The sequence below is a fragment of the Staurois parvus genome, unplaced genomic scaffold, assembly GCF_062004578.1.
Source record: "Staurois parvus isolate SC_StPar_1 unplaced genomic scaffold, SC_StPar_1.0 ptg000448l, whole genome shotgun sequence".
Classification (NCBI taxonomy): domain Eukaryota; kingdom Metazoa; phylum Chordata; class Amphibia; order Anura; family Ranidae; genus Staurois; species Staurois parvus.
The window spans coordinates 427,987-440,136 of record NW_028318244.1 but is presented as its reverse complement, the minus strand read 5'-3'; the positions used below and the strand labels follow the sequence as shown (position 1 = coordinate 440,136).

At 44.7% G+C, this 12,150-nt stretch overlaps 1 protein-coding gene across 4 annotated transcripts in view; it reads left to right on the top strand.

Moving 5' to 3' along the window:
* Nucleotides 1-12,150, top strand: part of NCOA1 (nuclear receptor coactivator 1) — a 641,218-nt gene that overhangs the window by 593,828 nt on the left and 35,240 nt on the right. The gene's annotated exons all lie outside the window — the stretch shown is intronic.

Genomic DNA, 12,150 nt, shown 5'->3' with positions numbered 1-12,150 from the left:
AAAAAGAAGAGACAGAGCAGATCACATTACAGCTTTCAAAGGAAAAACAACTCCTCTTGCAGCCTTGTCTTCACTCTCAAGGTTTATTTAATACATGTTGGTCCTCATAAATCTCCCCCTTCCCACCATGATCTACAGGCTATAGGGGTCTGTTGTTCTATCTTGCATTGATTTGTATGAGTGACCTGCTAAGAGGCCTGAACATTAATACTAATTTTGTCCTGACTTTGGAGGACAAGGCTGATGGATGACCCAGATGGGAGGTGGATACTGCTGATATATGATATTGACTGAGCCGAAGGCTGCGCACTTTTTCACCCTTCCAGTCACTGCTTCATCCCCCTACGGGTAATAATTCTCCAGCACAACATGGAGATATTTACTGTGTGTTTTTGTTCGGGGTCCTTGCTCTGCAGTTTACTGGTATTGCCATTACTCAGTTGCTGGACATAGAGTGAATTATGGAAACCACACTAAACAAACCAAAAGTACATGCTCTTTACTGGGCTTTTGGCAAAGAGACATTTGTAAAGTCTTCACCAAAGACCATTCTATAAATTTGCTTACTGTTCGTTATTTTCCTAATGCTATTTTTCCAGACACATTTGCAGATTCTTCCCCTATTAACTGGCTTCATGTTAGACGGAGGGCCTTGAGGAAGGAATATAGAGGTAAAACTAGTTACAGGGAAAGCTAGTTAGTAGGAAAATGTTGACATTGGTTTTGCCAGCATTGGAGAATGGCTCCTCCATGACATTGTTTCATAGTAATGAAGTCATGTTCTGAAATTGGTGGAAACCCTTCTCCATTTAGGAGAAAGGATGGTGAATGTTGGGAGGAGCAGGAGATTTGAAGAGGTTGTCAAGAGAGTAAGATCTCTTCCACGGTCTGCCAAGTGAGCAACAAGTTTCCTCTCGGGGAACATGGGGTGGGTATTGTGTTAACCCAGGAATTACTCTGAGTTGGGGAAATTTTTTAAGACCAGTGATTAGATTACAGAGACTTACATCAAGCACAGCCCAGCAGTGTATTGCTACTGAATTATATGTTTGATCTACTGATCATGCCCTGTTTCCCTGGACCGTAAAAAGGTTCTACAACAAGAAGTAGTTGGTCTGAATTTTACATGAATCCTGCCATGCTATAGATCAACCTGTGCAGGAGATAGTTGATGGGAGAATTTGCTTGAAAGGGGTGCAAGATGGGGTAAGAGTCCTTCAGAGTTGTGTAGGGAGCAATGCAAGATGCCAGAAGGTACCAGAATAAATTGGGAGCCTAGTATTTGATGCCCCATTCCAGGTACAGAAGGATAGGACAGTAGCCAGAATGATCTGTGGAAATTAGGATGATAAATATTAAGAGGAAATTCCCGGGAAAAAAATATATTCTGAGATACCTTTGTCTATGCCCCTCCCACTACCCCTCTGGGCAATCATTTAGAGGTCAAAGCTAGCAACTCTCTGCTTGCCCCTACTTACAAGTAGCTTGAACAGCTTTCCACATTACCATGGGGGCATTTCCTGTGCTCCTGTACATCAGTGAAGGTCAGGGACTTTTCTTGTAGGGATAGTTGGATCAGACGTGGTGTTTTTAAAAAGCCATTAAAACCCAAAAAAGCCTTATTTCAATTTTCTTTCGCATAATCCCTCTCTTCCAGTAGAGGAAACCGGTGATCCGAAGTTCTCTTCTCTATCTGCTACCCAGGTGACTATTATCTGCCCTTTGTTGTGTAAGGCTTTTGAACCTTGTAAGAACCTTGGGCACTGTAGACCATAACTTCCCAAACTGTAGACAAGTAAAAAAGAAGACTTGGAACCCAGCTGTCACATGGCCAGAGTTATTCAGTTCGCTCTTTGCTGTGCAAGAAAATAACATAGCATCCACCCCTTGATGTGCAAGGCTTTAGAACCCTGTGAGAGGCATGGGACCAGCAAGTGATATCGACACTGTAGACCAGAACTTCCTATGGTACAGTCTAATAAAAATGAAGACTTGGAACCCAGCTGTCACATGAGCAGAGTTCTTTACTTTGCTGTTTGCTGCTTAGGCAACCACTATATCATCTGCCCTTTGTCATGCAAGGGTTTAGAACCCTGTGAGAACCATAGGACCCGAAGGTGACATGGACACTGCAGACCAGAACTTCCTATACTACAGACTAGTAAAAAGGAAGACTTGGAACCCAGCTGCCCCATGAGCAGAGTTCTTTACTTCACTGTTTGCTGCTTAGGTGACCACTATATCATCCCTCCCTTGTCATGCAAGGTTTTAGAACCCTCTGAGGACCATAGGACCAGGAAATGACATTGGTAGTGCAGAACAGAACTTTCCACACTACGGAATAATAAAAAGGATGACTTGGAACCCAGTTGTCACATGAGCACAGTTCTTTATTTCGCTGTCTGCTGCTTAGGCGACTGCTATAGCATCTGCCCCTTGTCATGCAAGGGTTTAGAACTATGTGAGGGCCATGGTACCAGGAAATGACACGGGCACTGCAGACCAGAACTTCCCACACTTCAGACTAGTAAAAAAGAAGACGTGGAACCCAGCCGTTATATAACTGGAGTTTTAGGTAAGTAAATAGTGCAGTTAGGTAATAAAAATGATAGAATATGTACAGAAAAGTGTTGTGGGAAAGGAATTGGAATGGAGCTTTGTGCATGTGGTTGGGCAAATACACTGCACCCCGTTCTCTTCTGTAGGGTACATACCAGATGTACCATACAGTTCCTTCCTCTGATTGGTAGTTTCCAGCTGTCGGTTAGAGAGGATCACCCTCCAGCACGTGCACAACTTGTCCATGTATCAGGACTCACTGGGGTCATCAAGGACCAAAGCCAGAATTATAGTGTTTTCAATGCCAGTAGAATTGGAGATAATCAAGGCAACCTGAACTGAGCTTCTTTAATGCTTTCCATTTTTTTCCCCCTACATCTGGTTTTCAGTGGCCCAGTTCCTCTTTTATAATATCAAGCCATGCGCTCTTATTCTCCGAAGGGAAAAGTAAATTCCTCCCATCACATTGCAGAGATTCTAAATTTATTAAAAAAAGAAAGGAAAATGACTGTTACTTACTGTATATTCTAATTTGTTTTCAGAAACCCGATGCAGTCATATCCTGGTTTTCAGCCTTAAATAAACAAACATCAGCACTGGCGGAGGCTGAAATGTTATACAGAGTTATAGAAATTAGCAGTCAAAGGAGCAATCGTGTATGTAAGGCAAATATTTTCAGAGGACATCGCAGTGGTCTTCTGTGCGGTGTTTATCACATGCCGGCGTCAAAGGAAGATTTGATTACTGGCATAGACCAAAAGGATGCTGGAGATTTAAGTCATCACCTTGTACAATTCTTTGCTCTGCGCGGTTTCTGTCTAGCAATGCTGCCAGTTCCTGGTGAACTGGTAGTCCGCCTCTTGCTAGACGTTCAGGTCAAAAATGGCTGCTTAAGGTTTAAATTTGTAGAGATAGCTGGTCAGGTTACAGAATACCTGCTTTAAAGTAAAAGTGAAGGCAAAACGTAGAGTGAAAAGGGAGTTAGAACAACTGTCAGGTTCTCCATTGCTGAGTGTTAGTGAGATTACCTCTCCATTCATCCTGGTGACCGTTATCACCAAAAGTGAAAGAAAATCCAAAATGTTGAGTGGTTACCAGAGCAGGAATAGAGGGGAAATCTTCCAGTGGGGACACTGGAGTTCTGGTGACTACCAGGGATTTCCTCACTCTGGAAGTTCTACCTTTTACTTCCTGTTGTGACTGTGACACAGGAAGTGAAGGAAAAGCTTCTGAATGGGTCCGGATGGCAAAAAAGACCTAACGGTGTATAACCCTCTCTTACTTATACCTTCAGTTCTTCTTTAAAGTGTTACTAAACCCAGGACCCTGCATTCACTATATCTGGTCTCCCCGGACCCCGCATTCACTCTATCTGGTCTCCCCGGACCCTGCATTCACTATATCTGGTCTCCCCAGACCCTGCATTCACTCTATCTGGTCTCCCTGGACCCTGCATTCACTATATCTGGTCTCCCCGGACCCTGCATTCACTATATCCGGTCTCCCCGGACCCTGCATCCACTATATCTGGTCTCCCTGGACCCTGCAATCACTATATCCGGTCTCCCCGGACCCTGCATTCACTATATCTGGTCTCCCCAGACCCTGCATTCACTATATCTGGTCTCCCGGGACCCTGCATTCACTATATCCGGTCTCCCCGGACCCTGCATTCACTATATCCGCTCTCCCTGGACCCTGCATTCACTATATCTGGTCTCCCCGGATCCTGCATTCACTATATCCGCTCTCCCAGGACCCTGCATTCACTATATCTGGTCTCCCCGGACCCTGCATTCACTATATCCGCTCTCCCAGGACCCTGCATTCATTATATCTGGTCTCCCTGGACCCTGCATTCACTGTATCTGGTCTCCCCGGACCCTGCATTCACTCTATCTGGTCTCCCACAGTACACACAACATGGAAATGAAATTATTTTAGTCAATATAAACTGCTAAATACCTTTTTTCATCAGCAATTAGAGCAGTCTTATGACTTCAGCAGAGCACTGGTTAAAGCTTGTAGGAGGAGTTTTCTTTCTGCTCCAGTAGCATGTGAAACCTCTGACCTCTGTCTGGACAGTGCTGATTGGCCCTGTGCTGATCACATGCATTCTCTCTAGCAATGCACACCAAACTGAGCATGTGCATGTGACCACGGGTTCAGTCTGTATCAGGTGGTCATTTCAACAAGAGGAGGGGCAGAGAAGACAGGATCAAACAGCCTTTTTACACAATGCAGAGGATTAACCCCTTAAGTTCCACCGTGAGTATAACAAGCATGCTTTACTGCATATATAGACTGATTTTACTGTTGTGGGTTTAGTAACACTTTAAGTTTGAATTGATGGTCTGTCTTATGGTAGCAGTTGAAGTTACAAAATAGCTGCTTTAAATTTGAATTGGTGGTACAACTTTTGTTAGAAGTCCTGGTTACAGAATGGCAATCTTAGGTTTTAATTGGTAGTCCATCTTGCACTTAGATGTTCAGGTTACAAAATCTCAATCTTGCGTTTGACTTAGAGGTTCACCTTGCATTAACAGTTCAGATTACAAATTGACGCCTTAAGTTTTCCCTTCTTAATAGACCACTAATAGTTCAGGTTATAAAATGGCTGCTTCCAGTTGGCACTTCAATAAATGCCATCACTGATAAGAAGCATAGGTCCAAAGCCATAATCATTGATAATATGTAACCTTGCCCACAGGGGCGGACTGACAACTCATGGGGCACCCGGGCAATAGAGGATCATGGGGCCCCTGTGTCCTTGCCCAAGCTCAAAAAAGCCTATGAAAAAGGTAGCAGGGGCATCTCATGGGGCCCCCTACTGACCCCGGGCCCTCGGGCAGTGCCCGAGTTTCCAAATGGTCAGTCCGCCCCTGCTTGCCCAATGACATAAAGACATAAAAATAGATTGTTGTAAGTGTGTAAGCATGCCTAAATACATTTAAATGCAACAGACATAAACGCATCTAAACACATTTAAACACATTAAATGGATGCTTGTTCTGCTAGTAGGAACCTTTGTGCCCTTCCGAAAATCACACATGTCCATATGTACGAGGCCTAACCTGGCATGGTCTAAGAAAGCATGTCCCTACCTTGAGTACCAGGAAGATGATAGATATACTCAAAAACCCTCTTGAGTGCATACACCATTAAAAGAACCTCTTATAAAACTGTAATGACCATCCTCCTAAAAAGGCTAAGAGGGTGGACAACTCTTCCTCAGGGTCTTCAGGTGAGTGGTTGTTACCTAAGCTTAGCCTTGACTATAGTTCAAGTCAAACCTCTTCAACCTATGCCGAAGTAGCAAGCCCAGATGCCATGCCATGCTTTCTTGATACTAAAGGTCGCATCTCCTTCACTCCCACTTGGTACACCCAAATTTGGTATCTATGGTTGACTGCTAGAGTTGCCTTATGACCTATGCCATAAGCTATTCTCTTTCCCTCTTGTTTTTTTCTATGATCTTTTTTTGTATTATTGCTGATACATCTATCCCTGTCTTTTTTCCTGCCTTCTGGGTTCTTCAGGGTTGCCTTGGCCAAATGCCTAAACATTTCCCCAAATTTCAAAAAAATGCCCATAAGCCAGCAAGTGGATCAACCCTGCCTTGGTGCTATACAAAGCCATAGGTTTTTATTGTGCAGCACTACAACCATACACCAGTGTGCTAAAAATTGATGTAAGCAACTGTTGATAAGTAGCATGTTGGGTGCTCCTTGTTGGGCGCCCCTTTTCATAAGCACTGGGGTCATGTTAACTGAATGAGAGTGAGAAACTGAGGGTACCTCGAGACTGTGCAGAATTGTAAAGGGTGCCACGACTGAATAAAGGTTGAGAAACACTGATCTATCCTGTGTACTTTATTGTTGATGTCCTGATGTAACTGAACAAAACTGTGGAAAACTGTTCCAGTTCAAACAAACTACAAAGAGCCGCCAGTCCCCCACTGCATCCTCTCCAGGTAAAACCTGAGAAGCAAAGATTGGACCTCTCTGGAGCTACACCCTCTCCAGACAGAAGCCTGGAAAGCAATGGCCTTTCACACTACATTCTCTCCAGGCAAAGCCTAGGAGGTGAAGATTGGACCTGTCTGGAGTTACATCCTCTCCAGGCAGAATCCTGGAAGGGAAAGGACCTTCCACCACTACATCCTCTCCATGCAAAGCCTGGGAAGCAAAGACTGTACCTTTCTGGAGTTACACCCTTCCTAAACAGCAGCCTGGGAGGTAGGCATCTTCCTCCACTACATCCTCTCCAGTCGAATCCTGGGGGACAAAGATTAGACCTCCACCACTACATCCCTCCAAGCAAAGCCCAGAAAGGAAAGATTGAAGTTACCCCTTCCCTAAACAGCAGCCTGGCGGGAAAGGACCTTCCACCACTCATTCCTCTCCATGCAAAACCTGGGAGGCAAAGAATGTAGTATCTCTGTGGAGATACACTCTCTCTAGACAGCAGCAAGGGAGACAAGGACCTTCCACCACTACATCTTCTCCAGGGAAAGCCTGGGAAACAAAGATTGGACTTCTCTGAAGTTACACCCTCCTGAAAGAGTCACCTGGGAGGCAAGGACCTTCCACACTACATCCTCACTAGGGAAAGATTGGACCTCTCTGGACTTACACCTTCTCTAGACAGCATCTGGGGGGCAAAGATTAGACCTTTTACCACTACATCCTCTTCAATCAAATCTTTTGAAAGATGGACCCTTCTAGAAGGGTTCTTCAAATATGTATCCACTTTAAACTCTCAGCTGTTGGGCCTTGTAAAACAAATATTCATAGCTCAATGCATTGTATTTTCTCACTCTACCTACTGGGGAACCCTCAATGATGGCAGACAGAAATAAACGATGTACTTGGGTGTAGGAGAAACCCAACAAACCCAGATAACATAAACAAACCTCAGGCCATCACCCATGGCATTCGGTCTTATTCTCCTGCTTATTCCTCCTCTGTTGGTCACAGAATAAAAGGGAACTGGATTATTCTGTTGGCTGAATGCATTGTCTTCCCAACACTGATAATGGAGGCTCCATAGGTTTTCCAGCTGTGAAATTTTGTTGCTTGGTTATTGAGGGGTTAATATATCTGATATGAAAATCTTAACTGGTGGGAATAAACAGGGAGGAATGTCAGAAGAATTTTAGGCAAGTTTTTTCATGCTCGGAGGGGTAGAGAAAGTTTTGGGCTTCTTCCAAATTCAGCGCAACCTGCAGAAACATTAAACTGTTTTCTCTTATTTTTTTTATTAAGCGTCTTAAAGGGAAGCGTCTGTGTTGCCTCTACTAACCAATGCAGCTGTAAAAATGAGGCAGGTTGTTATTGGCAACACAAGGAGTATTTTGAGACACTTTTCATATTTTAAACCTTTATATTTGAAGTTTATGTATATCTGAAAGGCATCGTGCCTTACTGTAGAGTTTCTTTAACCACCTCAATACTGACGTGTTCCACCCCCTTCCTGCCCAAGCCATTTTTTTCCAGTGATAGTTTGACTGACAATTACTTGGTCATGCAACACTCTACCCAAATCAATTTTCAGTTTTTTTTGTTTTGGTGGTATTTAATAATCACTAAGGAAGGAAAAGAAACTAAAAATGTTGAAAAACAGTTTCCCAAAAAATGCCAGGACATTCAAACACCTCCAAAATGACCACTTTCTTTGGAAAGTAGACACCCCAAGTGTAATTTTTTGCCACAATTTTGGAAGTGAGGAAACATTGATATATTAAAGTGGTTAAAGAGGAACTTCATCATACTTAAGTAAAATTAAATATGAATACCCCGTAAAATACTCAGTGTATATAAATATATAAAAATATACTTGGTGGTCCATAGAGTCCAGCGCTGACTTTCTTGCAACTAAAGTTCTCCTGTTGTTGGTCAGCTTCTGCACCACCATCTTGAAAGTCCTCTTGGTTTTCCAACCCACACCAATGTAGCCAATTTCATGCATGTACAGAGCTACTGTACATATTTCTGTGCATGTGCCCCTTTGACATTGTGCAATACTTCATCTCACTGTCTTCTGGGATGTGTGCTGCATACATCCCCAGAAGACAGCATGTGGGAGATCAACATCATCCTCTCTTAGTCGAGGAATCCAAAAGTAGAAGGTGGGGGGAGGAAAAAAGAGGAGAGAAAGTAAAATATATAATTAAAGGCGTGCTTAGCCATTAAAAGTTGCCCACTAAAGTCAAGTGCAAATCTTGCATTATTAGTGGAAAAAAGTTCGGCGGAGGATAAAATGGTACTGCACTGAAATTGTATTGTGTGCAATGTCTAGATGTCATGGATAACCTACAGAAACAGGGCATTTTCACCAACAGGCTCCTTTTACTGTCTTTTTATACATCTGACTCATTGGGGTTTATTTACTAAAGCTGGAGAGTCCAAAATCAGACTCCCTTATGCATAGAAACCAATCAGCTTCTAACCTCAGCTTGTTCAATGAAGCTTTGGCAATGAAACCTGGAAGCTGATTGGTTTCTATGCAGAAGTGAGTCTGATTTTGGACTCTCCAGTTTTAGTAAATAAACCCCATAATGTTGCATATACACATCAGACATGGGGATGTTCCAACTAACTCATCAAGGCAGTGGGAACTTCAGATGTATTTCAGGATGATATGCAGGAGGCAAGATGTGCCAGTGCTCTTGGCGATGCAAACAGCTCTGACTGGTTCAAGGCACAGAGTCACTCTAAATGGCTCTTTACACTGCCAGTACAACTGCTTGAGGTCTCCACCAGGGAGTGCATGTGACAGGATGACAATGCAGGCGTACAATTGGGACACAGTTGTCACCCGATAACAGGATGTGCCTTCAAGGCAGGATTTCTGGATGTTATTTTAAGGAAATCTGCAGATTTAAGAAGAATTGAAAATGACTTTTGAAAGGGTTTAGATCTACTTTAAATCAGGGCAGGTTGCTTCAGGTTTTTTTTCTTTCCCTCCTAATTACACATACTTTCTTTCCCAATTTGCACTAGTTTGTTCATCAAGATCGTACTCTTTTTTTTTTTTTATCATTTGTCAGCTAAATTACTAGCAAGCTTGCGTATTTCTGTAAAGTGCAGAACTCTGCGAGTTTTAGAAATATCCCCTGGTGAATTCTGCATTGCTTTGCATAAAATGGAATTTTCACAGCAAGGGCCATCTTGGCCTGTCTGGAGCCCGTGACGGGTCATGGTGCCATTTTGTTTCGAATAAGGATTGGGGCTCTCTGGCAAGTCTTATGGGTTTTTTTTTTTTTTTTTTAAGAAATCAGCCACAGCCTGAGTAGAAAAGCCTGTCATCTGCCCAAATGTTGCAGAGAAGGTCTCTTTGGGGAAGCAGTGTTCTATGTGCAGACTATGCCTCTAAATATGCAGGGACCACCCACTCAGGGACCCAATGCCTGCAATTACTGTAGTGCCTGTGCAGTAACTCAAATAAGGCTGATGCCATGACCCCTGAACATGGCGCTGGACACAGCCAGTGGTGTATTTAGGTTTTGTGCTGCTCTAGGCAACACAAAAAATGTCTGAACCCACGGACACCGACCAACACAACCCCCACCTTCCCCCTCCCGCGGAGAGAGCCTAACACTGACCAACAACACCCCTGCCCCCCACCTGGGAGAGCCTTATACTCCCCCCCCCCCCCCCCCCACTGGCGATAGAGAGAAAGACACTCATCTTCAAAGGCCCAGACATCCCCTGGCTCTACATACACCATCAAGCAGCCTGCAGCCTCTATCAGATCCCACCTGGTTCCTATGGTGCACATGTCCCTTCTTTCATCTCTTCTTCAGGGGGGAGGTGCTGCCCCTCTCAATAATGCCGCCCTAGGCAAGTGCCTTGTGGTAAATACACCCCTGGACACAGAATCAGTGGTCAGCAGGGCCGTAGATAATTTTTTGGGGCTGGGTTCAGCCTTTGGGTTCCTAGAGGAAAATAATTTGGTGGCATGTGCAGCATGCCATAGTGAATTGCATGTGTGGCAAAATTAACTGTGTGAGGGGCTTAAAATGGTTGTAAAGGCTCAAAGTTTTTTTATCTTCATGCATTCTATGCATGAAGGTAAAAAACCTTCTGTGTGCAGCAGTACCCCAAGCCTCCTCAATACTTACCTGAGCCTCATCACGATCCAACGATGTGAACAACAGCCTCGGCTGTCCCTCATCTCTGCCTCCTCATTGGCTGAGACAGCAAGTGGGAGCCATGGGATCCTGCTGCTGTCAATCACAGCCAGTCAGCCAGTCAGAGGAGAGAGAGGGGGTGTGGCCAAGCCATGGCTCCGCGTATGAATGGACACACGAATCAGAGGGTGTCCCCATAGCAAGCTGCTTTATGTGGGGGAACCTGATAGGAGGCAGGGGCCAGGAGAGCCTGCGGGGGACCTGAGAAGAGGAGGATCCAGGCTGCTTTGTGTAAAACCACTGCACACAGTAGGTACGTATAGCATGTTTGTTATTTAAAAAAAATAAAAAGAACCTTTAGAATCAATTTGAAACTTTAGTCTACTCACTCCACACATAGCACAATTCTTGTACTTAAAAAATATTATTTAACTACTGTGCCACAAGCAGGAATCTAACAGGGGTTAGGAGTGTGTAATGTACAGAGTGCAGGGGTCAGGAGTGTGTAATGTACAGAGTGCAGGGGTCAGGAGTGTGTAACACACAGAGTGAAAGGAGCAGGAGTGTGTAACGCACAGGTCCATAGACAGAGTGCAACAAAGAAATTCCTCTCTCCCTTAGCTAAAAATCACCCCAGTATAGGTCTCCCCCTCTTCCAGTAGTAAGGATCCTCTTCCCCCAGTACAAATCAAATCCCCCCCCCCCCCAGTAAAGATTTTCCCCCAGTACAGCTCCTTCCTAGTACAGATCTTCCCCTAGTACAGATTAGCATCGCCCAATACAGTTTTCCTCCCAGTTCACTCTCAGTATAGCTCCCCCCAGTACAGATTTCCTTCCCCCTAGTACAGATCCCCCCAATAAAGATTTTCGCCTAGCACAGCTCTTTCCTAGTACAGATCTCCCCTAGTACAGTTCCTCATCCCCCCAGTAAAGATTTCCCCCCCAGTGCAGTTCCTTCTCAATATAGCTCCCCCCCAGGGGCGGACTGACCATTTGGAAACTTGGGCACTGCCCAAGGGCCTGGGGTCAGTAGGGGGCCCCATGAGATGCCCCTGGTACCTTTTTCATAGGCTTTTTTGAGTTTGGGCAAGGACACAGGGGCCCCATGATCCCCTATTGCTCGGGGGCCCCATGAGTTGTCAGTCTGCCCCTGCTCCCCCCAGTACAGATCTCCCCCTAGTACAGATTCCCATCCCCCAATACAGTTTCCCCCTAGTAAAGCTCTCCCTCCAGTTCAATTCCTCCTTAATATAGCTCCCCCAGTCGAGATCTCCTTCCCCCCAGTAAAGCTCTCCATAGTACAGATCTCCCCCACCAACAGATCTCCCACCAGTATATCTCCCCCTCCCCATGAAATCCACTCTCAAAACCAGGCATTTAAGAGTGGACTGGTGACAGGTGTGTCATGTGACCATAAACAAGGAGGAGCTCCCTGCCTATGATCTGCCCCTGTCTGT